This window comes from Lathyrus oleraceus, chromosome 5 (genome assembly GCF_024323335.1).
Source record: "Lathyrus oleraceus cultivar Zhongwan6 chromosome 5, CAAS_Psat_ZW6_1.0, whole genome shotgun sequence".
NCBI lineage: Eukaryota > Viridiplantae > Streptophyta > Magnoliopsida > Fabales > Fabaceae > Lathyrus > Lathyrus oleraceus.
The window spans coordinates 129,701,772-129,710,122 of NC_066583.1; the positions used below are offsets into that span (position 1 = coordinate 129,701,772).

Sequence of the window (8,351 nt, forward strand, 5' to 3'; positions counted from 1 at the left end):
GATGGTTTTTAGGGGTTTTAGGTTTTCTATAACTTCTATTTTAGCTTTATCTACCTCTATACCTTTTTCAGAAACTATATGTCCTAAAACTATTCCTTCGGTCACCATGAAATGACATTTTTCCCAGTTTAGCACGAGGTTCACCTCCACGCATCTCTCCGGGATTTTCTCAAGGTTAGCAAGACAATTATGGAAATCAAATCCGCAAACCGAGAAATCATCCATAAACACTTCCATGATACCATCTAGGTAATCTGCGAAGATTGACATCATGCAACGTTGGAAAGTAGCTGGGGCATTACAGAGGCCGAACGACATTCGTTTGTAGGCAAACGTTCCATAAGGGCATGTAAAGGTAGTTTTTTCTTGATCTTTGGGGTGGATAGGTATTTGGAAGAATCCAGAGTATCCATCTAGATAACAGAAGTAAGAGTGTCTGGCTAGACGCTCCAACATTTGGTCTATAAATGGTAAAGAAAAATGATCCTTCCTAGTTGCTTTATTTAATTTTCTATAATCTATACACATCCGCCATCCTCCTTCTAAACGTTTTGCTACATGTTCGCCTTTATCGTTTTGCACGACTATGATGCCTCCCTTTTTAGGTACTACATGCACAGGGCTCACCCACTTACTATCCGAGATCTGGTAGATGATACATGCCTCAAGTAACTTAAGAACTTCCTTTTTAACAACATCACTCATTATAGGGTTTATTCTTCTCTGATGTTCCCTAGAGGGTTTTGAATCTTCTTCGAGCGAAATCCGATGCATGCATACGGATGGACTTATACCTTTCAGGTCAGAGATATTATAGCCTAAGGCTGAGGGATATCTTCGTAAAACGTCTAAAAGTTGGTTCGTTTCCTTTTGGCTCAAGGTAACACTAACTATAATTGGACGGTTCATCTTTTCATCGAGGAACTCATATCTCAGGTTCTTAGGCAGTTCCTTAAGTTCTAAGGTTGGTTTCTTAAAGGTTATCATCGATGTAGGGTTTCTTAAAGTCATCATCTTCCCTTATGAGAGTTGGTGGTAACTTAATTGTTTTTATAATTTCTTTTTGTTCTAATTCTCTAACACATTCATCAATGATATCTAAGGCATAACACGAGTCTCCCATCACAGGTGCCATAAGAAATTTCGAAAGTATAAATTCTATTTTCTCGTCACCTACCTCAAATGTCAACTTTCCTTTCTTGACATCTATTATTGCTCCTGCAGTCGATAAGAATGGTCTACCTAGAAGGATTGGTATATCATTATCCTCTTTGATGTCCATGACAATAAAATCAGTAGGGATAAATAACTGACCTATCCTAACAGGAACATCTTCTAAAATGCCTATCGGATATTTAACAGATCTATCGGCTAACTGAAGTGACATCTTAGTGGACTGTAATTCCCCTAAGTTTAACCTCTCACAAACTGCTAAAGGCATCAGGCTCACACTAGCTCCTAAGTCTATAAAAGCTTTTTCGATGACATGATTACCCAAAAGGCAAGGAATGGAGAAATTTCCAGGATCTTTATCTTTCTTTGCTAATTTTTCCTCGGAAATAGCATTACATTCCAAAGGCTTCAGATCTACGTTTGTTGGTAAGGATGTCTTTGAGAAACTTTGCATAAGAAGGCATTTGGGTGATGGCTTCTGTGAAAGGGATTTCTACATGAAGTTTTTCTATGACTTTAATAAATTTTTGATACTGTTTATTGATCTGGGTTTGTTTGAGTCTTTGCGGATATGGTATATGTGGTTTATATGGCGGGGGTGGTACGTAAGTTTTATCTTTAGGTTCTTCTCCTTTTTCTCGACCTTCCTGGTTTTCAGATTCCTCTGGTTCGTTTACTTCGTCCATGGGTTTGGTACATTCCTTAGAAGTTTCGGGTTCACTCAATCTAGGGTTTGGTGGCTCATCATAAGCGTTCCCACTTTGTAGGGTAATGGCATTGGCTTGTCTAATCGGATTTTGTTGAGGTTGTCCAGGAAATTGTCCTCCAGGAGTAGTCTGAGGGGCTTGGTTTAAAGCTACCTGAGAGATCTGGGTTTCAAGCATCTTAGTATGAGTAACTATTTGGTCAACCTTGGTTCCTAACTGAGTAATCAATTCGTTAACATGAATGTTTTGGTTCATGAACTCCTTGTTTTGTTGGGTTTGAGCGGTGATAAAATTTTCCATAATTTTCTCAAGGCTCGGCTTTGGTGGTACAGGTTGCATAGGTTGATTTGATCTAGGGGCTTGATAACTAGGTCTCGGAGGTGCATTATTTTGGATTGGGTTATTGTTTTTATAGGAGAAGTTCAGATGATTCCTCCATCCAGGGTTATAGGTATTCGAGTATGGGTTCCCTTGGGTGTAGTTCACTTGCTCAGAGTGGGCGTTTAATAGACTGCATTCTGCGGATTGGTGTCCTTTGGTTCCACATATCTCACAATCCGACGAAACTGCGACTACAGTATTCGGGTTTATGCACATATGCTCGACCTTAAGAGCTAATGCATCCATTTTAGCTTGCATCATGTCTATAGAGCTTAGTTCATGCACTCCTCCTTGGGCTTCCTTCTTCTCAATTGTCGCTCGTTCGACTCCCCATGATTGATGGTTTTGAGCCATATCTTCGATGAGGGCACTAGCTTCAGGATAAGGTTTGTTCATCAGAACACCGCCTGCGGCAGCGTCGATGGTCATCTTTGTGTTGTAATGAAGTCCATTATAGAAGGTTTGAATGATTAACCAATTTTCTAAGCCATGATATGGGCATGCTCGTAACAACTCTTTATATCTCTCCCAAGCTTCGAACAACGATTCTTCTTGGTTTTGGGTAAATCTAGTTATATGGTTTCGAAGAACGGCGGTTTTACTCAGGGGAAAATATCTAGCAAGAAAAACTCTTCTAAGGTTATCCCAAGTCGTAATGGAATTGGGTAGAAGGGAATCTAACCATGATAGGGCTTTATCTCTGAGGGAAAAAGGAAATAATCTTAAACGTATTGCCTCAGGAGAAGCTCCATTGGTTTTAAAAGTGTCTGCTAATTGAAGAAATATTTTTAAATGTTGGTTTGGGTTCTCAGTAGCGAGACCTGCGAATTGTCTCTGTTGCACTAGTTACAACAGGGATGGTTTAAGTTCAAAATTATTAGCTGGGATGGTTGGGTTTACTATACTAGAACTAGGTTCTTCATTAGATGGTTGAGAGAAATCCTTAAGAGGTCTTTGGTTTTGATCTTCGGCCATAGCTCTCTTAATTTTATGAAAGAATAAACGTGCGCGAGCGTAACGTTCAGGTTCCTCCAGAGGGTATACTAAGCTTAAACTTCCGGTGCTGCGAGTTCTTCGCATTGACCGGCGGGAAATAGCCTAAGTCTAAACGATATAACAACAGGGAAATGAAATTTGACGAAATTGGTCCCCGACAACGGCGCCAAAAACTTGATGCGGTGTTTCGCAAGTATACGAACGCGTCAGAGTAATATAAAAGATTATCGAATCCACAGAGACCAAGTGTCAATCTATCATTATCTGTCGTTATGGTGTTTATCAAAGGCAATCAAAATAAGTGTTTTTGGAGTGTGCAATAAAAAGTAAATTGTTGAATAAAGATTAATTAATAAAGACAGGGTCGAATGTAATTCACGTAATCAATTAATAATCCAAGTACTTGCTAATAGAGCTACTTATGGGCAATGTTTTCTACTTTGAAAAGAACTAATTTAACAGGAACTGTCGCTTTTGCGTATTCAGAACCGAGTTGTACCCCCTAATCAAACCCTCTTATTGTCACTTATAAAAAGGCGCGCATTGCGTTAGAGTAGTAAACCTATTTTTAAGAAATATAGTATCTTGACTAAGTTGAAAAGTATTATAACCTGGATTTCTTAACCAAAAGAGGTTCTTGCGAACCAGACTCTAAACTTATAAACGCGTCCGAAAATAGTTTTAAAATCTCTTTTCTTCTTAATGTTAAAATCTCCTAATGAACTAAACAAAGCGCTTTTGCTGTTTTTGAAATAGTTAAAAACAATTAAGTTTAAAAAGACGTTGGACGGCTTTCGATCTTACCCAACGGAATTGAAGTGCGGGAAAACTTAAGTTGAAAGTTAAAATAGCCCTTAAGTGCTTCTACGAACAATTGTACGGATTATCGGTTCAATTACGATTCTTACATTCTAACCTTATAGATTTAGTTACACATGGTAAAGTAAAAGTGCATTAATTTAAATAAAAGTAGTGCGAGTGCGGAAAGTAAATAAAAGTAGTGCGAGTGCGAGAAATAAATAAAAGTAGTGCGAGTGCGAGAAATAAATAAAAGTAGTGCGAGTGCGAGAAATAAATAAAAGTAGTGCGAGTGCAGAAAATAAATAATTTAAAGCGAGTGCGAGGAAATAAATAATTTAAAGCGAGTGCGAGGAAATAAATAATTTAAAGCGAGTGCGAGGAAATAAATAATTTAAAGCGAGTGCGGGAAAATAAATAATTTAAAGCGAGTGCGAGGAAAATAAATAAGGTAAAGCGAGTGCGAGAAAATAAATAAGATAAAGACAAGTAATAAAAACCTGCTCCAATCGGAGGGTTGAATAAATTGCAAAGCGGAGATGAAAATGGCGACAAGATTAACTTCCTTCCAAAGTGCTCCAAACTCGATTACAGACTCTATCACAGACTCGATTACACAATTGTGGTAACACTCCAATACGAAGCGATTACCACTTTATAATACTGAATATATGCCTAAGTGAAACAAAGTTGCTCTGAGTTTGCCTTTTCTCTAAGTTTGGATGATTGTAAAAGTGATATCGAGTTTCTATTTATAAGCAAGTAAAAAGATGGAAATGACAAGGATGCCCTTCAACTTGAAAATGGGAGGGAAAAACTTTCCTCTTGTGGCGTCCACCACAAGCACAAAATGAGGCGCCTTAGTGGAAGTAGTGGGGAACGTGGAAGTTGAGGGAAGTTGAGCTTGGACACGTCATGGCAGGGTCTATGGCGCCAGCCATGGGGTAGGCCACAAGTACAAAATGCTGAATTTTAGGGTTTTTAGCTCTTTTTCACTCCTTTTCTCGATAGGGGCTCCGATTAAAGTAAAAACTTGAAAACAAAGGAAAACATAGAAATAACACAACAAAATGATAATAAAACAACTAGAATGCATGTGGAATCAGAGTCGAAAATACGGTAAATTTCAGTGTTATCAACCGTCCTCTTGGGTATACCAGGTTAATCCCCTTTTCTTAGTTAGCTCCTAAAATGCATCTTTCAAGTGCACACATTCATCTATATTGTGTCAATGGCTTTTTTGGAAACGAAAATACCTTGTCTTTTCAGTCCTAGATAATTCTTTTATTGTTTTAGAGTTTCTTATCTTGGATTCCTTGAAGTCGGTGTTAGAAAATTCTTGCAAAATATTTTCCCTTGAAGTTCTTAGGGGAGTTTACGATGAGAACTTGGCATGTAGCACCCAATCTCCTTCGTCCAGGACTTGATTGAGGTCCCTTTATGTCGGTCGTCTATTGCTCGTGTTTCCTAATCCTTGGTCATTTTCCATTTCTTCATATAGGAGTGCCCCTTCATAGTTAATATAGGGTTGAAACCTATTTAAGAGGCCGTTCAAGCTCCCAACCCATTCTAGCCCTAACATTGTGTGAAACATACAATCTTCCCTTAGTCCTTTCTTCAACATCCAACAATTTAGCTCATCATTCGTTCATCCTACCTACACGACTACCTTGGTGAATCAGTCTATATATTCCTGTAGGATTTCCTTTTTATTTTGTTGGATTATGCTGAGGACGACTATTGTCGTGTGTTATCATTTTTGTGGCATTGTTCCGCAATTGCTATAGGACGCCACTTCGCACAGGGAATGGTTTCTAAGAGAGTATATTGCAAGTTATTTTCAATCCTAAGGAGTCTTTCAACCAAAAAAATATGAGTTTTGTTATTTACCAAGTTGTAGACTCTATTGAGCAGTTCGTTCGCTCCTTGCATGTCTAGGATGGCTTGGAGTTGCTGGGGGATTTAAATCATCTATTGTCCTGGGATTTATGGTTGCACTTGATTTTGTTTGGAGGTTTGACCCTTGTTGAGAAGATTGAAATATTCGGAAGAACCTGGAATGTGATATGGCTGATAGTCAGACTCAGAGTAACTTTATTATAAGGAGTTGGCACAAAGGAGAATTGACTAGGAATGTATCGACTTCTATTGTAGTAAGAGGTGAATCCTATCTATTGAGATCGAGAGCGTTACTCGTTGTCACACCCCGATTTTTTCCGAGTAGTAAATAGGGGGGACTTCCGTTACGCTTTCATAACCAGAGGCTGTAATGCATAAATTCAAAACTCAGGGATCTCTACTGGATGAGAGTTTCATAAACCTTAATCATAAATATCATTTCTCTGTAAAGATTCCTAACCCTAAATTCCTAAGATTTATTTTCCATTCATGGCTCGACTTCATGAGCCTATGCCTATTCAGTATACGTTTGTCCGGGGACATGGGTCTTAGTCCAAGTCTTTGGTCCTTAAAAACCTCATGTTTTGCTTCATTAGTCTATAGCATTTCACTTAGTTGTTTCTTTATCCATGGCTTGGTTCACACATTGATAATTCTCCCGTCATTTGATTACCTCAAAGGATAGTTTGTCTTCAACGTGGCCATTTTCAAATCCTTGATTTATATCAGCTTGTTTTATTTGGTTTCTGTTAAAGCGTGAAATTTGGTCCAAAGCTTGGTACTACCCTCACATGGTCGATGGTTTGGTTACAATCTTCTCATTATCTATTCATGAACTGTTGGATTAATAGTCATATTCACATGTTTGGCCATAAATGCTACATTTCAAAATCCGTTTACGTTGGGCCCATACAACATCGATTGAATCTTTGTTTCTCCCAAAACAAGCATTAAGTGTCATAATTCATAATAACTACTGAAGGTAAATCAAAATTTGTTTTTCATAAACCAAATACACGTGAGTTCCCTCTTTGCACCAAAGATAGGACATGAATCACGGTTAAAATAATTGTACAATGATTTTCATAAGAATCATCACTAAAAAATACATCACTAATTACTTTCTTTTAGAATCAAGTTTGTAAACAGGGTGGGATTCATGGGGAGTTCATCTGGATTAAAGAGAGAGCCTCTAAGCTGGGACCACAACCTACATACTGGTGTACAACCCACTATCTCATCACCTTCACCTTCGCATCCAACCATCACAAGCATAACCTGCGAAAGGAAGTATCGGCTAAAGTTAGATAGGAACTTTAAGGGAGGGGGGTAAAAAGAATACTCAGAATTTAAAGGCCCAGGATCGCCCATGAGCTCCAAAGTTGCCGTTAATTTACCATGGCGAAGGTGTCTTGATAAGCGTTATACCTCCATAAAAAAAAGAGAACTAATTAACGTCAAAGTTCAGGACAAATTTCAGACTACGATACAAACAAAATATACCTCTCGCGTAGTTGGTCCCCACGAGATCAGGAGAAAGATCCATTATAACGAACCCAAAATCCTAGAAAGATACAAACAACTATTGCTCACACGATTCATAGGATCGTTCGTTGGATTTACCTTCATTCTTCACATGTGCGAATGAGGGGATCCTCCACCTATAAAAGAGCAAGCGATCAATCATTAGGAGATACCGTTATTCTGCCAAAAAATCCCCAAGAACCCTTTCATTAAAGCTAAAGATTTTTAAGGGTTAAGCTAGAGTTTCATACCGAAACTCTAACCTAAACGAGCTCAGACTCAAAACACAACATCAAAAAATAGAAGAAAGAGAGATAATCGAGAATCAAAAGAAAGAATCTTATCTCAGAAAGTAGAGGAGAGAACGTCGCTGTCGATTCGTCTCCCAAACAAGTATACTATTCTTATTTTGCTTTTGCTTGAAAAGCTTTACCTCGTCTTACTCATCTTGATGCATTGTTCGTAGAAAAAAACCAATTAAATCACGCTGAAATACCATCTTTGTAGATTCAAATCCGTCTCATTCGCTTTTTTGAATTTCCTCTCTAACCACCTTGACTTTGTCTTGTTGGCTTGAATGCTTTGTTCTTTTGTTTGAATCTGTTTTCGTGTGAGTGGAGTTCCGATCTGGTGGTTTAAGGAGCTTTTAGAGCAAAGTAAGGTCGGATTCGTAATCACGGGCCTAATAAAGGGGGGGGGGGGTTAGTGTTTTGAATTTAACTTTTTGAGGAGTGGTTCGTCGGAGAAGAAGGTGGCGCCGCCGCCGTTGGCCGGCCACCACCGTCTTCTCCGGTGGGTTTCGATCGGAGGACGCGCTCGGAATTGCAGAGCGAATTTTGTTCTTATTTTTAGGTTGAAGAGAGAGAAATGCTT

General features: G+C 38.6%; 1 non-coding gene across 1 annotated transcript; it reads left to right on the forward strand.

Annotated features, from left to right (window-relative positions):
* The first annotated feature begins 2,745 nt into the window (after positions 1-2,745).
* LOC127089361 (small nucleolar RNA R71) lies at positions 2,746-2,852 on the forward strand. The gene has a single exon (XR_007790971.1). It is a non-coding gene; the product is annotated as a small nucleolar RNA R71 (small nucleolar RNA).
* Positions 2,853-8,351: the final 5,499 nt, after the last annotated feature.